The sequence below is a fragment of the Lissotriton helveticus genome, chromosome 4_1, assembly GCF_964261635.1.
Source record: "Lissotriton helveticus chromosome 4_1, aLisHel1.1, whole genome shotgun sequence".
Lineage (NCBI taxonomy): Eukaryota > Metazoa > Chordata > Amphibia > Caudata > Salamandridae > Lissotriton > Lissotriton helveticus.
The window spans coordinates 1,379,066,272-1,379,085,082 of NC_136063.1; positions in this window are offsets into that span (position 1 = coordinate 1,379,066,272).

Consider the following 18,811-nt stretch of genomic DNA (forward strand, 5'->3'; position numbering starts at 1 on the left):
CAACTCCTTTAGTGAGCCTGGGCCATGTTATTCTAAGTAGTGAGGGCCTTATTTATGAGAGGCTTGCGCTGTCTCAGCGTTACTTTTTTTGATGCTCGGGGAGCACAAGTCTCTCAATCATATCCATGAGGCTGTGGAATATTTTAAAACATTATTAATTGCTATGTATTTGTTTAAAGATTACGATCTAAATAAACATACTTTTTGACTTGATATCCATGAGGCGGCGCAAAGCCACCCTGCGTGGCTTTGTATGGCCTCATAGATATGGAGTAAGACAAAGCAGCACAAGTCGCTGCCTTACTTTACTCTGCCATAAAGAGCCATTCCATGAGCGTTGATGTAGGTTTTCCCATTCAGCACTCATGATTTTTACGCTGCCCCAGATTTACTTGATCACGTAAACCTTGGGCAGCACCAAAACCTTATGCTTCCTCAGCGGTGTAACAAGAAGAAATATTTTCTATTTCTCCTCAGTTTTTCCTCCTTCCATGTGTACTGCATTCTGTAGCACACAGAGAAAGAGGAAAATGCCTCTCTGGATTGTTTTTGTGCAGGAAGGTGCCTGTTCCTGCCAACAAAGCAGACACCCTTTCTCCATGGTTCAAGGGTGCCTACATTGGTGCTAGGCAGAAAATTACGCACCAGCGCAGAGGGAAAGGACAGGAATGCACCGCATTTCATAAATACGGTGCATTCCTGCCCTTTCACATTGGCTTAGGGCAGCGCAGCTGCACTGCTCTATGCCAATTCCTCATGAATGAGGCCCTCAGTATCTGGCAATCACCATCTTCAAAGAGATCTTCTCATTCACTATTTCAAGTCAAAATACAGATTATGAACCGCTATGAGTTGGACAGGTTGCCTTCAGATTGATTATAGGTCCGAGAATGAGATGTGATATTTGTTATCTCAGCGTCGTTGAAGTGGCACAAAGTGATATGGAGAAGTGTGGCTCAATGGTTAGAGCGGCAGACCTTGATGCAGAGCTCTGGCCCGGGACCAGGGTTTGATTCCTGCCTCGGCGGGTCTCGGGCTCAAAATTCCTCTGACCTGATATTCTCGCCTCAGTGCCTATTCTAATCATTGGTCCCACTCTGCAACTCTGGGCAATAGCTTGCTTAATCTCCACAACGGCCCCAACAGCGCTGGGATGCCTGGCCGCACTTGGGGAGTGCCCAGGAGTGGACATTAAACAGGGAAGCCAGGAGGGGTTCCTAAGCGGTATACGGACAGCGCCGGGACACTTCCAGCGGAGGTAGCTGTGCGCTTTACAAAGGTCAATATTATTATTATTATTATATGCAGAAACACCACAAACCGTCTAAATTAATACAGAAAATAGTAAAACACAAGCCTAAGCACTAGGGCCTGATGTATTAATGTGGGGTCGCAAATCAGTCAGTATTTTGGAGTACCAACTCCTTTGTGACCCCACCTTCATTTTGTGCTGCACATTCACAGAGATTAGGACCTCATTAATATTTTTTATGTCCTTTACAAATGCAGGAAAGAAGGTCCGTTGATTGCCAATAACTTTTTAAGGTCGCTCCATCAAAAAACCTAAAATCACATTTAGTAAATGCATTGGTGAGAGCTTGCAGAGGTCCCATAACCACTATTTGCTGCCCCAATGACTGCAGCCCCGAATTACAAGGTGCCTTACAACCCTTTTTTGGGACTTAGAAATAGATCAATGGTGTGCAACAAGCATTGAAAAATTGCACGCCAAATAGAAAATGAGAGGAGTGACCATTAAAGCAAACTTTCATTTGTACTTTGTTATGGGTTTCAAAGTGCACTTTCAAATAGGAAAGAGATTTCCAACTTGCAGTGTGCCTTTTGCACACGTTAACCTGCATTTTTGCAGTTGCAAAGTCTGTGATTTTGGAAATCACAGGCTGTAAGACCTCAAAATGCTTTGTACATTGGGCCCCATGTTTGGCATTTGCGCCCCTCTCAGTTCCATGGAAGCCTGCTTCTGCATCACACTGTGGGCTTGATTATAAGTCTGGCGGTCCACGGACTGCCAGACTCACTGGGGTGTGGCAGTGGCGGTTTCCCAACTGCTCTATTACAATTTGGGTTGTCGGACTGCCATTGCCCTGCCACAGTCGCCAGGGAACCGCCATTCCTTGGTGGTTGTGTGGCAGTAATGTGGTTGGCTGGACCACCGCAGTCCCGCCAAGCATATTACAAGTTTTCTCTCTGCCACGGTTTTCATGGTGGTTCCTACATCATTAAAATCGTGGTGGAAACGAAACCAAGGTGTAGGGCCCCCTGGTGCCTCATGCCATGTGGATGCACACAGGGGAGAACACCATGTGCACACCAGTTCCTGCATGGCCGTGCAGGAACTATTTTGACGTTCCCATTGTGGTGCCCATTTTATGAGGCACTGCTGCGGGAACGTAAAAAAATCCTACCAAACACAAAAAAAACACATAAACTGGCGGGTGGCCTGACAACGGATTTGGTACTGCGGTGGTGGGGAAGACCCGGCGCTGCACCCCCTAACTCATAGGCAGGCCCTTTGTGTGTGTCTTGATAAGCTATTTATTTTTGTTTTGCAATGAAAATAAAAACATCAATTGATATTATTAGATTGTTTTTTTTGTTTTTTTATGTTGTAAAAACTGAATGACTGCCAGCTAATTTGTGTAAGTAACAGACATTAGTTAGTAGATAATGTGTTTAGAATTCTGGCTATCTGACGAATATGAGGGTGACATTTTCTTCCCATAGTCCTAGTAAGCCCCTTAGGTGTATGATAGCACCTCAAATGTATGTGAGGAAGGCTTCTGATATGTCCCAAATCCACTTTACTCTGGACCAGTGGTGCGTCATCGGACATGAATTGCAAGGCAACAGCATACATTTGAGGCAGACAACAGGTCCTAGAATTGATAAGACATCGAAAGTGGCACATAGATTATGGCTGCTTAAGAATTAAACTTCTGCTCCTGAGCAAAGCATCAAATCACATATTTAGAGGACATGGAGAAGCGTGGCTCAGTGGTTAGAGGCGGCAGACCCGGAAGCTGAGATCGACCGTGGACCAGGGTTCGATTCCCCACCTCGGCGGGTCTCGGGCTCAGAAATTCCACGTCCTCAACAATTCTCGCTCTGGTGCCTACTCAACCCACGGGGTCATACTCTGCGACTCTGGGCAATAGCTTGCTTAATCTCCACTACGGCCCCTCGCGGTGGGATGCCTGGCTTTCACCTTGTGGACACCCTGCCGGGGTTTCTCACAAGGGAATACCAGGACGGGTTCCCTAAGCAAGCGCCGGGACGCTCACGGGCAGCCGTGCGCTCTACAAATCCAGCACATTTATGGATGGCCTGTGCTGAAAGTGTAGTGTAGTGTAAACTAGTAGGGACAAATGGAAGGTAGAAAAGACCGTCATCAAACAGTAGAATATTTTGGGGTTTTGTTTATCTCCAAGGTATTTCATTTACATCCTCTAAAGGAAGATATTGGCTGCTGCATTATAGGGGGAGAGTAATAATGTAGAGCCAGAGAGAAGAGTGAGAATTATTGTAGAACATATAGTACACATAATTTGCAAAAACTCTAATCCTGTACTTGGGGACCAATTTGCCGCCTTGGTCTCAACGTGAGAATAGAAATCTCAAGGTGGAATGTAGCCTGACTCAAGATACAAGTCACCCATAATTTGCCGTGTTCTTTAGAAAAATAATGAGCAAGAACAAGCAATAAACAGCATTTGCACACATTTATTTTACATTTTCCTGCACACCTTTGCTTTATCCACCTACAACTAACTGAAAGTATGACTTTTTAACAATTAGCTTCATGTCCTTGGCCTCAACAAGTAGGATCTTCGATGGACATGAATCCCTTCACGCTTTTGGACGACCTGCTTGACTACTTCTAAAAGTGTACGCGAGATCCTACTCCCATCCAAGCTCACGGAAAACTGTGGGGGTCTCAAAAGTGAAAGTATGATGATTAGTGTAATTTTCACCGCAATGGCCCACACCACGGGAAGGAAATTACATGAGATGGTGTGAGTTGCTCCCCAAGGAAAACATGTTATAATTATGATAATATACTGCTTTCCTCACAACTCTGTGGAGTAGAAAATGCTGCAACTTACCTATCTTTAATTAGCTGTATTTAGCAGTTTTTATGGACACTGAGCAGGGTGTCTTAATTTGCATGCATTAGCATATCATTTCAATGCCATCCTCAAGGTACTCATTTTAATTGCTATTACCTTTCCCTGGCCCTATTTCTGTAACAGCCGCAGCAGAATACAAAATAGATTCTTCCTTGATCCCGCTTTATCCGTCTTTTAAGAATTTTAAGAACAACAAAGCTTGCCAAGATTCAGCAATCTTCAGGAAACAGATTTTGTTTTCAATTTTTGGTGCATCTGAAGGTATTTTGGCTGTTTTATTTATGCTGTGTCTTTGTTGTAGCTGCACGACAGTTTTTGAGGTGACCTGCAGTAGGGCGCCGCTTGCAGTCAGGTTCTTGGGATAAATTGCCTCAATGCCTCCCTTAAAAGACATTGAGCACCGGCATTAATGAATCTCTCACAGTCTATCAGCACCTAAAGGCATACAGGAAAGAAAAATAACAGCTGCTGCTGGAGAAAGCTGAGACAGGTCAGAGGTCAGTGCCTACATCTGCATTCACGGGCAGACAGAGAGGGAAAACAAAGGGCCTGTCATTGCTGCAACTCAGCACTATTTCAGAAAGCCCAGATTCTAACTTAATTACCACAGTTCCCTTTTTTGCACTGGAGCACTGCAGCAAGCAATAAATCAATACTTAAGGTCACATTGCTAAAAGCACTAAAAACAGTCTTTTTTTTCCCTGCCTGGGCACATGACTTGCCACTTCTGGTTCGGTGTCACCGGAATTCACCCTCAGCTGTGAAACAGAGCTGCTGGCCCAGTGTTTCCAAAGGACTCCAGACACATAAACAATGAATGACTTGTCTTGCACAACACAGAACAGTACATCCCTTCTGTCTTTAATATTTAAACACGGCCAAGATGTCTATAAGTAGATGGAGTACATTAGACCAGATCACATAAGGTTAGTTCTAGTTCTGGGTACATTTGCAGCAGCTGTGGGAATTTTGCTGTGAATTGTGTACCGACGTCCAATACATACACATTTCAAAATGTAATGTAAACTGCCTTGCCCACCCAAAAGAGGTATCTATCCTGTGTTTTTTTCGAGAAAGAGAATTGACTAAGCAATTGCACTACTGCAGATGTATGGGATGTGTAATTGCACTGATTCCTCTTTTCTCTGAGCCAAATTGCACTTTAATATATTCAAAATATTTACATATTTAAATTCATTCTTTCTCCCCATCATGCCTTGACTGCCCACAGTATGCCAGGAATTACCATCACTAAGCCAGGACCAACATTATACCAGTGTGGGCGTCATGCATGCACAAAGTATGTCATCAATAACCATCAAAATGCAGAGGCCAGCATTATAGCATGTGTGGGCGCCACTGATGACAATATGTCAATAAATAGCACCAGGGTGGGCAGTGGGCCCACCACTCATACATACACTGACAGACGTACACACAGACACACACAGGTTAACAGACATTCACACACACATACATATGTTGATAGAGCACATTGAATCTGCTTAGGTGGCAATGTGAGGGCACAATTGGCTGGTCAGTTTGCTCAGGGAGTGGGCCTGTACCTACTGTTGGAATCAGCAGCTTCTTCTCCAACAGAGAGATTCATTTTTTAAACGTTGTTTTCTTTACTTCTCTTGCTAGAAAAGTTACCAAAAGTTCTTTTTTTAATTTAGTAAATTTAGATTGGCAGTTTCCTGAAAACACAACGTAACGCTTTGCAGCAAGGCACTTTTGTTTATGGCCCTTGCGGCAAAATCTAAAATCGTAATTTGCACTGAACGGCTTATGTGAAAACGGCAGGGCCGGACTGGCTACCGTGAGTTATGGAATGCTACTGAGCTGGGGGATGATTTCATTGATGGGGACATGATTGTACTGAACAAAATTTGTTTTGCTTTAATTATTTCGAAGTAAACGCAGGTCTCCATAAACAGTCCAGCCCGAACTGTCAAGCCAGGTCCTCCCTGGACCAGAAACAAGCATCCTGGGACCAGTTTCGGGGCACCACCTCTCATCAGTCAGGCTAGCTTCAATCCAGTGACAAAGTGGGTCTGGGACCCACATCTGGGCATACCCGGCACACTTAGGGCGAGAAAGCAAAAGACACACAGATGATGGATGGAATGTAGAGCAAATCAAACATTCACCCCAGTCAGAGATCTGGGTTAAATTCATTGTTCTTTTGCTCACCATGGCACCCCAGTTTAAACCCACGCAGGATGCTTGTTTCTGGTCCAGGAAAGACCTGGATTGGCAGTTCGGGGTAGACTGTTCCCATAAGGAACAGGGTCAAGACTAATTTGCATGTGGCTAGGAATGAACTGGGGTGGTGAAGGGACCTAAAAAACGATGATGGATTCAACCCAGACCTGTGACTTGGGGTGAGTGTCTGAAAAGTGGTGAGCTCCTTCTTTCATCACCTTGTGTTTGAAACTGGTAAAGAAGCTATTAAGTATAATCATGTCTTACCCTTATGCCTGCCCTTAGCCCCCCACTTGCCAAACCTCTAGCTCATCTTAATGAGTGCCTGTGCTTATTTTTTCCAATTTAAAGCAACGCCCAACCAGAGTTGAAGTAAGTTACATATCACAGAAAAGCCACACATTAAACCACAATGGAGTTACATCAAACAGATGGAGGCTTTAAATAACACTACCAGGGCACAAGAAAAATATCAAAAATAGTAATTGATTAACAGTTCACAAACCCACAATTGCAGATCATTGCCACTTAAAAATGGTCACATTTGTCATCATTCACAGATAAACACATTTTCTGGCAACTTGTACACACAAAAAACAAATCACACCAGCACAAATCAGAATACTACTAAATATATAGACTGTAAACAAATCCATCTAAAAAGTCTTTGAAATATATACATGCATGTGAACAAATACAATGGAGGCTTTGTAGACAACATCTTCATCATAGATCTCACAAGGTATGCCTCACTAATATGAGAAAATCAAGCTAAACAGCTTGCCCTCTGCGCACTGTAGCTGTTCCCCTTTGGGTTTATGTATTGTTACTCTAAACAATTTACTTTCAAGATTCAAAAGAAAACAACACAAACTGTAATTTCAGTCACATTCAATTGTATTATTGATCCATAATCACAAATTTGTATGTAACACATATATTGGTCGAACGAATAAATTCATTGAGTCTTGATGTTATAATCACATCTATGTGAATTTCATCTTACAAATAATTATGGCCACAAGTTGTCATGCCCAATGCATTTCGGGCCCCGAGGCCCTTCGTCGGGGGCAATACCTGAAAAGAGACATAAATCTTATTGTTGCTTCATATAACAATAAGATTTATGTCTCTTTTCACCTTCAGAACCTACCAGAACACTCTGTAACCTTCTGCCAGAAGGACTGCCCTGCTGCTTGAAGGACTGCCTTTCTGTCTGAAGAAGAAAGACTGGCCCTGCTTGCCTTTATCCCATGCTACCCAAAGTGACACAAGATTGAGTTGGCTGACCTCCTGTGTGAGCTACAGGGACACAAATAGCTTCCAGGGGCCTCCCCACAACTGCCCAACTGACCAGCATCACCTGGACGTGCCTGGACCTGCCTGAGCCCTGCTGCTGGCCTCTGCTTGAGTGCATACTGATCCCCAAAAGTTGCGTCCAGGCCTTGGAACATTGGCTTGCATCATTTAAAGTTCCTCCTGAATAAAAAGGTGAACATTCTGCAGTATGGGCTCTTTGTAAGTATTCATGCCAAAACTCTTCCACCTGTGACGACCACTAACACGAAGTTGAAGTGGGATCTGCTCTTCAGTGATCAACCAACACAAAGCTCTAAAACAACTGGCTATTTACAATAAAGCAAAGTCTGTCTGCAATGTTCGACTTACTTTTTGTGCGGAAGCCTCCAATGAAAAAACACTGGACTTGAGAAGGTAACTCCTCAGTGGAAGTAACCTGGCCCCTGTATCTGAACTGCACTTCATCTTGGTTGGCCTAAATTTTCTCCCATTTTGGCACGACCAGCTAATTGCAAATTGACGCTTACCGGTGCTATTTTCGGTGCTATTTTCACTAAAAGCCTTACAATGTAATATTTTTGGTTGTACTGAATGGATTTTTGTAGTTCTGGTTTTATTTTATTTAATAAAATTTACTCTATGTTTCTGAAGGGGTTTAGAATTTTTCTTATGTTGTATTTTTACTTTATCACTGTTTGTGTGCTACATAATATTTTACACCAGGCCTCAAAGTTAGGCCTGGCTTCTTTTGTGCCAAGCTACCAGAGGTTAAAGCACAGGCCAATAAAGGGACTTGTGTGGTTCACCCTGATAAGGATTCTGGTTGTTGCTTGAGTGGGACTTCCACAACTCTCAACCAATAACCCAATTTTTCACATACACACGCAAACATGCATGCACGCACACACACACACACATATAGTTAAACATAATATTATATTTTGAGGATTAAATTGTGTGTTTTAAATGCATGTTTTATCGATTTAAATTATAATTTTTTTTTATTTCAAAGTTTATTGTTCAGCGATGCCCCATACCAATTGTAGAGTACCAAAGCTACAGCCCAAGAATGTAGGGATTTATGTAATACAAGCTCCCTAGTCCAGGACACGAGGCACAGTGTTATTTTTTGTAATTAATTTTTATTTCTACGTTTATTATTATACAAGAAAACATTCGCAACAGCTCTTACAGGGTTAGCATAGGTTGAATCAATTGCCGTTTATACATAGGTGTTTGTATAGCTAACACCACATGGCATTGTTTATTGAAGAAGAGAGAAAGGCAGACAGAAAAAGGCGGGAAAGCAAGGGGTGAAAGAAGAGGTAGGGGACAGGCAATAAGAGAGATACATTCCTTATTAATTACATCTGACATTCTGTGAAGGTGTTCGAGCACGCATGCAGGCCCCATAGGGCTATATTTGGATGAGACCAGTTTGGGCCAGTTCGATATAGTTGTCTTGGTGGTACGATCATAGGGGTACCAGAGTGTGATTCAGCAGCCTAGCATTTTCATGGAGGTTCATAACAGTCTAGGTAAGTGTTAAGAGATCTCCACATCCTCTGGAGGCTGGTTTCCAGGGTGAGTTCTGTAGTGCAATATTGTCTGCTTCTCTAAGATCCGTGATCCAGTTGATCCAGCCTTTGTAAGTTGTCTTACTTGTGCCCTTCCAGTTGACTAGGACCATTTTCACTGTAGCTGTGAGTAATAGGTCTAGTAGGTCCTTATTGTGTTCTGTTCTCAATTCCGTGCTCATACATGCCGTGGTGAGGGTGGAAAACTCTTTTGCTAGAGTACATTCAAACAAATCATTTATGAAACCAAAGATTTCCCCCAGAATAGTTTGAGTGTTGAGCATTGGAAGATAAGATGTGCTAGGTCCCCCTTCCCCTTGTTACAGTTCCAGTATCCTGCGTCCTCCCTGAGGCCTAATGAGATTAAGCGTGCAGGGGTCCAAAAAGCCTTGTGAAGCACTCAAAATTTTGTTTGTGCCAGCACTGGGGAGATCTTATTGTGTGAGGCCGAGGCCCATAGTGTGGCCTAGTCTTGTTCGTTAAGTGAGGCTTCAGTTTGTTTATCCCTGTAGGCGACTATCTTATCATTGAGTTTAGAGGTTTTTGGGCGAAAGAGTTTGTAGAGCTGCGAGACTTCGTGTCCTAATTTATTAATGTTTGACACATACCGGGTTGTGGGGTAGATAGCTTAGTTTTTGATAGGGTTTTTGATAGGGCCGTTCTGATTTTCAGAAAGTTATAGAATCAATGTCAGTGAGGTGATGTCTTGATGTCTGTGAATGTAATGGGGTATGAATTCTCTAGTTGGTAAGGGTATTAAATACCTTTCTCAATCCATGTATCAAAGGTTAGGCTTTTCCCTTTATACAGAACCTTGCTGTTCGCCCAAAGTGATTCCATTTTAGACCCTTTAATGCTAATCTCCAGTTTCTTATCTACCTTTAGTAGCGCGATTTTTGTATTTTTAAAGGTAGGCTAGGAGGTGTGGGGGTATCTATTTGTTGTTAGTAGGGTCAGTGGGCTCAGATTGTTCAGGATGGCCCTCTCTACCTGAAGCAATACCGGTATGTAAGCGGATGGCGGTGATATCCAGTATGAGCCTTTTTTTGCTAGAAAAGCTAACTGGAATAATCTGAAGTCTGCTAGGTTTACCCTTCCTTGGGATTTATCCAATCTTAGTTTGTTAATGCTTATCCGTGCTGTCTTTCGCGTCAGAGGAATTTAGAGATCAGGATATCGACTTTCCGAAGGAAATCATCTGTGAGGAGGAGCGGGAGCATACTGATCAAATAGTTAACCATTGGGGTGATCATCATTTTAACAGTTTTGATTCTACCCCACCTCGTTATAAATTTTGGAGACCAAGAGTCCAAAAGTTTATTAATCTTTTCTAGTAGTAGCTTCTTGTTGTGGTGTAGCGTATCCATTAGGTCTCTACCAAAGTTTATACCTAGGTGTTTGATATGTCCTGTCTGCCAGGCCAAGTCCGACCCCCCAGGATGCCTTTCGTGTAGTGGATGTTTAGTGGTTTGCACTCAGATTTGTCTTTGTTTAGCTTGTACCCTGAGAACCCGGAATACTCTGCTATCGTAGTCATCAGGGCCCTGATTGAGGACTTCGGTTGTTCCGTTACTATTGGTATATAATCTGCGTATGTGGCTTATATTATTTCAACGCCATTGATATCGACCCCTTTTATGTTAGTGTTTAACTTTATATCCGTGATGAGAGGTTCCAGGGCCAGTAAGAATAACTCAGGGGACAGTGGGCATCCCTGTCTAGTACCTTGTTGCAATGTAAAGGGGTCAATTGACTACGATACGGGCTGAAGAATCTCGATACAGGGCCATAACCATCTGTTATAAATCCCTCCCCCAAGTTGAAGGATTGCATGCAGCATTCCAGGAAGGTCCAGGAGACTTTATCAAAGGCCTTCTCGGCATCTAATGTGATAGCTACTGCTGGGTCTGATTTCGTGGTCACATGATCCAATATATGGCAGTGGAGCCCGGTGTTGTCATTAGACATACGATTGCGTTGGAAACCAACCTGGGAGTTGCTTATTAGTTTAGGGAGAACCAATTTGAGTCTAACTGCCAATATCTTAGCATACATTTTACAGTCTACATTAATGAGGGATATGGGTCTGTAGTTTTTGGGTGATAGGCGATCTTTACCCTCCTTTGGGATGACTACTATGTTAGCTTCTGACATGGATTGTGGTACTGCCCCCTTAGATGGAGAGTCGTTAAAAACCTTTTTCATGGTTGGTTTGAGCTGGTTTAAGAAAGTCTTGTAAAAAGCTGCTGTATACCCTTCCGGCCCAGGGGCTTAATTTTCTTTCAGTGATTTGACCGCTATTTCAATTTGGGTGTAGTTAATTTCTTGACCTAACCTAATTGTATCCTCGGTGCTTAACTTCGGAAGCCCGATTCTGTCGAGGTGTTTTGGCTCTGATGTTTTTTTTAAAGTTCTTGGTATAACTCTTAGAATATCTTCAGGATGTCTTTGTGCCTTGTGTGGGTTTTGTTGTTTAAATCTGTGATAGATGAGAAAGCAAACTGTTTGCGTTTGTGTTTTAGGTAGGAAGCAAGAAGTTTCCCTGTGCATTATTTTTGTGTAATAAATATTTAAAGGATAAATATTGTTTTGTAAATATTTATTGTATGATATGGAGAAATAATTTTGTGTTTGCATATCTATGGATGAGGTAGAGGTGTACTATTATTTCAGTATAATTTTAAATGATTTTCTTTTCTATTGTATTAATTTAAATAATTTTTTAGAGCAAAAAATGACATTTTATTTATTTTTATATTATTTTAAAGGCAAATAACATTTAGGTGTAGTAAATGTAACACCACATTCATGCTATTTCCTCAATGAAAGGTAAAATGGAGTTAGAAATTTAAATCTGTCCTAATCCATGTATGCTCAATGTGTGTGAGACTGGAGTTAAAATAGAAAATCTGCCCAGAAATGTACGCACTTACCCTAATGTTTGATAGGTTGCAGTTAGATAGTATATTGCCCCCTCCCCCGCTCCCCAGGTATGCATTTTTCCCGGGGTTTGGTAGACTAGAGTTAGAATTATGAATCTGACCCACTCCCAATGGTAGCACTTTCTCCAATATTTCTTAGTTTAGAGTTAATCTGCCCACCAATGTATGCACTTTTCCCGATGTTTGCTAGAGAAAGTTAAAATAGTATACCTAACACTTCCCACCAACCCACATGCAGGCACTTTCCACAACGGTTGTGATAGAGTGTCATGATATTCTGAAATTTGTAGGGGTGCATCATAATCACTGGTAGTCCGCACCGAAACGTAATCCTGCGTTGAACTAAGAATTAAATCATTAGAAATTGTGGACATAATAATGAACAATGTATGTGTAATGTTAGGAACTTAGCTTGTGTTAGTTGAAAGAATAAAACATCATTTAAATCAGAGGTCTTCAAACTTTTTGATGCCGAGACCCCCTTGTAAAACCTTTTTAGGCGTAAGGACCCCCTTACGACAAAAGATTCTAGAAACTGGTACTCCTCATCATCAACAACTATCGACAACCATAAATGCGCCTGTTAGACCTCATGACATCCATCCATCCATCATTCATCCACCCACACTTTCACACATCCATCCATCCTTCATCCATCCACCCTTTCATCCTTCCATCCATACATCCATCCTTTACCTATCCACCCATCTATTCATCCACCCACCTTTTCACACATCCATCCATCATGCATCCATGTAACCTTTTACCCATCCATCCATACATCCATCCTTCATCCATCCACCCTTTCATCCTTCCATCCATACATCCATCCACCCATCCACCATTTCACCTATCCATCCTTCATCCATCCACCCTTTCATTATTCCATCCATACATCCATCCACCCTTTCATCCATACATCCATCCTTCATCCACCCACCCATTCATCCATCCATCCACCCATCATTCATCCCCCCACCTTTTCACACATCCATCCATGCATCCATCATTCATCCATGCAACCTTTTATCCACCCATACATCCATCCTTCATCCATCTACCTTTTTGTCCTTCCATCCATACATACATCCTTCATCCATCCACCCTTTCATCCATCCATCCTTCATCCATCCACCTACCCTTTCATCCATCCATCCATCCATCCATCCATCCACCCATCATTCATCCCCCACCTTTTCACACATCCATCCATACATCCATCCTTCATCCAGCAACCATTTCATCCATCCATTCACCCATCATTCATCAACCCACCTTTTCACACATCCATCATTCATCCATGCAACCTTTTTATCCACCCATACATCCATCCTTCATCTACCTTTTTGTCCTTCCATCCATACATACATCCTTCATCCATCCACCCTTTCATCGACCTACCCTTTCATCCATCCACCTACCCTTTCATCCATCCATCCATCCACCCATCATTCATCCCCCACCTTTTCACACATCCATCCATACATCCATCCTTCATCCAGCCACCCTTTCATCCATCCATTCACCCATCATTCATCAACCCACCTTTTCACACATCCATCATTCATCCATGCAACCTTTTTATCCATCCATACATCCATCCTTCATCCATCTACCCTTTTGTCCTTCCATCCATACATCCATCCTTCATCCATCCACCCTTTCATCCATCCATCCTTCATCCATCCACCCTTTCATCCATCCATCCATCATTCATCCATGCAACCTTGTATCCATCCATACATCCATCCTTCATCCATCTACCCTTTTGTCCATCCATCCATACATACATCCTTCATCCATCCACCCTTTCATCCATCCATCCACCCACCTTTTCACACATCCACCCATCCTTCATCCAGCCATCCACCCTTTCATCTTTACATCCATCCACTCATCATTCATCCACCCACGTTTTCACACATCCATCTATTCATCCCTACATCCACCCATCCATCCACCCACCCTTCATCCTTCCATCCACACATACATTCATCCTTCATCCACCCACCTTTTCTGTGCCTCTCTCATGGGGGTGGGGTCAGTATCTCTCTGTGTCTTCTTCCTTCTTCTTCCTCTCTCTTGGGAGGGCATCTCTGTGCTTCCCTGCTTGGGGGGGGCAGACAGGCTGTATAAACACCTCACTGTGAAGAAGTCTCAGGCACATTTCTCCTGCACAGCCGCCAGGTATGAGAGCTCGTGGGACTTGAACCAATGACTGTAATGTCCTTCTGCTGTTTACTATGTGTGTTTGCAAAGCGCTCTGATACCTACGGGTTAAGCTAGCGCTATATAAAACGTTAAAAATAAAAATAAACCCCACAGCTAAGTCCATTGATTGAACTCAAAGGGCTACAGCCTCCTCCCCCAGACACCCCCCACTCCCCAGCACGTGTAAGTGAGCCCGGCTGAAACAGCTTCGGGACACACAGAAAGGCACACCCAAGTACTTCACAGGTCTTCAGAAGACCTTTACTTGTTAATGAGGTGTGAATTAGGCCTCCGCCGTGATCACCCGGCCTCAATCAGCCTGACGCCAGGAACTGCTGCACGCTCCAACAGAATCTGCGACCCCCTTCCCAGGACTCCACGACCCCCCTGGGGGTCGCGCCCCACAGATTGAAGACCTCTGATTTAAATGTACCTGCCTATTGCAAGGGCTTCGCGAATCAGTTGGTGTGTAATGTAATGCATTCGATTTAAACGTACACTATAAAAGTCTGCACGTGTAGGGATGACTAAATGTGCTTTAAAGTGAAGAAATGTAATTCTTATAAATGCAACGTTTATTAATTTTGTGTAGGTTTGGATGTGTGAAGGCCTGAATTGAAATGAATATCCACGTTCTGTCATTAAAGGCCCGCTCGTGATTCCTTATGTTAGCTGAATAGAGTAGGCCTGAAATGTATTTTCCTTGGGAAGGCTCTCAGTTGAAGGCAGTCAGCAGATTTGTACGTGCAAGGTTAATTCTTTCACATGCTTTCCATTGCAGGTGCAAGGACATTTTCCTCGTTGTTTGACTGATGCTCTTTGTTTTAGGAGTTAGGTATGGAGGAGACCTGTTACAATGTTACATTGGAATTTGATCATTGGAAGCTCGCTGGAGAAGCCTGAGACTCAAGGACAACTCAACCGTTCTTGGACGAAGCACAAGTTTGTGGAAAATCACCTGCCGAAGATGTCCATGCAAAGGAGGTGTTTAGGGGCGTGTTCTTTGAGTTGATCATTTTGTATTAGGGACAGTGCCCCGAGGAAGGAGAGTCAGATGAGGCAGAGAGGGCAGATGAGAGTAGAGAGCTGTTAGGAGGGTAAGAGACGGGATCTATTCTTAGAATGAAAATTTAGCTTTGGCTTCTGTACGTTCCCAACTTGAGTGTACTTCTTAGGAAGTTTTCACGAGCTAACACCTTCTTCTCGATCTTGCCTGAGAGATGCTATGTTTTTGGCCTTGTAATAAAACCCTTACATTGTAAGTTGGAGTCAAGTAATCTTTCGAGTCTGAATTGATTAGTCACTGCAGATAAGGTCAAGATATTGGTCTTCTCCCCTTTACACTTCTATGCAGATAAAAAGGTCCAGTCGACCGAAGATTCTTATAAATGGTGAGATCTGATAAAAAGATTTCAGAATCTGGCGTAATCAGTTGGTAGCAGAGTAGGATGGTTATCTCTGGAGTAAGGGGAGACTTAGAGAAGGGTAGTCATTGAGTCCCCATAGCCGTAGAGCCCAAGGTGATGGTTGTACGGCAGATTTTGAGCGGAGGACGACTGATGAAAATCGAAGGAGAGTGACGGTGCGGCGGAAGCAGCAGTTCGTGGGAGAGTGAGTATGAACAGGGTTGCGTGTCTGTTAGATTGCGGTTTTGTTTTGGTTGTGTGATGTCTTGCGGAGTTGGTATGAGAGTTGAGTGATTGTCGTTTTGGGCCAAACATGTGCGGTCCATGAGATTTGACTTTCATATCCTGGGCTAAGAGATTGCGGTGTAGAAGACACCCAGAGTTAAAACTGTCTGACCAGAGATTGTGGGAGTCATGAGAAGTCGTTGACTAACCCACCGGTGATAGGGAAACATGTGTGTGAGTGCTTGAGTAACCGACGCAGGTCATGGACTACTGTGTGTCAAAGATAGAGTGCTTGGATCCTATCGATTAAATACATGACTGTCCGGCCGTTCATGGGCAGATAGTCTGAGGCAGCTGTCCGGTCATCTCACAGACAAACAGTTGCCAAAGTTGAGGTTGACAATTGTGAGAGACTGTCTGGTAATTTGATGGACAGATAGTCAGAGAGGTGACTGTTCGGTCGTTTCGCAGACAGTTATTTCATTTGTATGAAAGAGACACGTGAGTGTTTGAGACACAATTTATAAAGGAGGGGAACTGCTGCAAGCGGAGGAAAAGTGACATTAGAGAGTACCATGCTGCGATAGGTCAGTTGGTGTGGAGCCACGCTGGTATTGGTTGATTGAGAGCAGGAAGTAAATGAAACGCTGCGAAAAGAGGAAAGTTGATTTCATCATGAAATGTTTTAAAGATATGTGTAGAGGAGATAGGAGGGTGGTCACTCGAGGAGGGGAAGAAGCTCCGCCTGAGAATGCCCCAGCTCATTATATGGCCACAAATGTGGGTTTGCATACCATACTTTGGCTTGAGAATTGGCATAAAATGACTGAAGGAAAGGAAGAATTGACTTTTTCCCGCTATGGTACTTTCAGGTTGGATGTGTTGTATCAATTGAAAACAGTGATGTCTTGATCACGACCCCTACCCAGACCAACACAGTTTGAGGCGCTACATGTGTGGATTAGAGCAGCCCATGACCGGAAGAGAGATCAAAGTCAGGAAAGAGTAAAAAAGTCGATCAGGGCATTTGAAGGTGCGCAATGGGACGCGTTGGAGAAAAGATGGAGAGTAGAAACTATCGAGGGCGATAGGCTGTTCCCGTTGTTGGTAAAGGTAGGAGATGCCCAAAAGAACTGTGTTGAGGAGGACGATAGCGATACCGATGACAGCCTGATAGATAGACTATTGTCGGAGAGGCCATCTCCATACAATCCAGAATCAGTAGAGGGAAAGGCAGGGCCCTCAGAGGGAAATGGAGGGTCACAGACTCAACCTAGAGTGACAGTGGTTGGGAAAATTTCAACAGGAACAGAAGGGATGGGAACACAGACATCAGCTGGATCAGAGACTCATGGAGTTACAGGTGTCACGAGGTTGCCAGATGCTCTTACAGTGCCGGTTACCATCGGGTCCAGAGGGTCAGTATATGACCCAGACCTGGTGAGGTATGGAAGTCTAGCACAGTCAGTAGCAGGAGAAGGAACTGGCTCGGGGGAAATGGTACAGTGAGTGGAATGGCTCACCTACCGAGACCCATTGAATCAGTACACCATTGCCAGCCACTGCGGACTCCTCAAGGGGACAAGTGGAGGTAAGGACGGTGAGACCAAGGTCATCTGCTGATTTAAGATCTGATTTGAGGATGTGGGTACCACCCGTGAGGAACCAGAATGACAGGATGACAGGAGGCTGAAATCACGGAAAAGCAGGGATTAGACTAACTCATAGGGACATTGCGGAAGGGAACCGATATGGAGATCAGAGCAATGACAATGGGGAACTGAGTGGAGCATCTAGTCCGGGAACCCTGAAAGTTGCTGTAAGAGCAAAGATGTTGGACGTGGTGAGGTTGAAAGCTGAGGTAGATGAGATCATACATGGGAACTTGCCTTTGGAGAGGGTGGATTTATACAAACCTGACGAGTTGCTGTTTGTGGCAAAAGATGTGACCCGGAAGCTTGTCTCCTTTCTGGTGAAGAATTGGCTTGGTAGTTTGGTATGCCCTGTTCCCATGATGCACTGGGCCAGGGACAGACTAATTTGCATATAGCCAGGTTCTGAGCTGGGATGGGGCAGTGAGCTAAATAACGGTGATAGATCAAGCCCTGATCTTTGGACTGGGTAAGAGTGGTCTGCTTAATTCAGACACTCTGTTCATCACCACCCTCTTTTCTGAATCGTTGTTGGCCACTATAGGTGTGGCAGGGTATACTCAGACATGAGTCCCTTGTTGACTGCTCCATCAGGATACAAGCAAGCCGGGCCGACGACGGCTGAAATGCCAGAAACCGGTCCCCGGAAGCTTGTCTCCTTTCTGGTGAAGAATTGGCTTGGTAGTTTGGTCTGCCCTGTTCCCATGATGCACTGGGTCAGGGACAGACTAATTTGCATATAGCCAGGTTCTGAGCTGGGATGGGGCAGTGAGCTAAATAACGGTGATGGATCAAGCCCTGATCTTTGGACTGGGTAAGAGTGGTCTGCTTAAATCAGACACTCTGTTCATCACCACCCCTTTTCTGAATCGTTTTTGGCCACTATAGGTGTGGCAGGGTATACTCAGACATGAGTCCCTTGCTCACTGCTCCATCAGGATTCAAGCAAGCCGGGCCGACGACGGCTGAAATGCCAGAAACCGGTCCCCGGAAGCTTGTCTCCTTTCTGGTGAAGAATTGGCTTGGTAGTTCGGTCTGCCCTGTTCCCATGATGCACTGGGCCAGGGACAGACTAATTTGCATATAGCCAGGTTCTGAGCTGGGATGGGGCAGTGAGCTAAATAACGGTGATGGATCAAGCCCTGA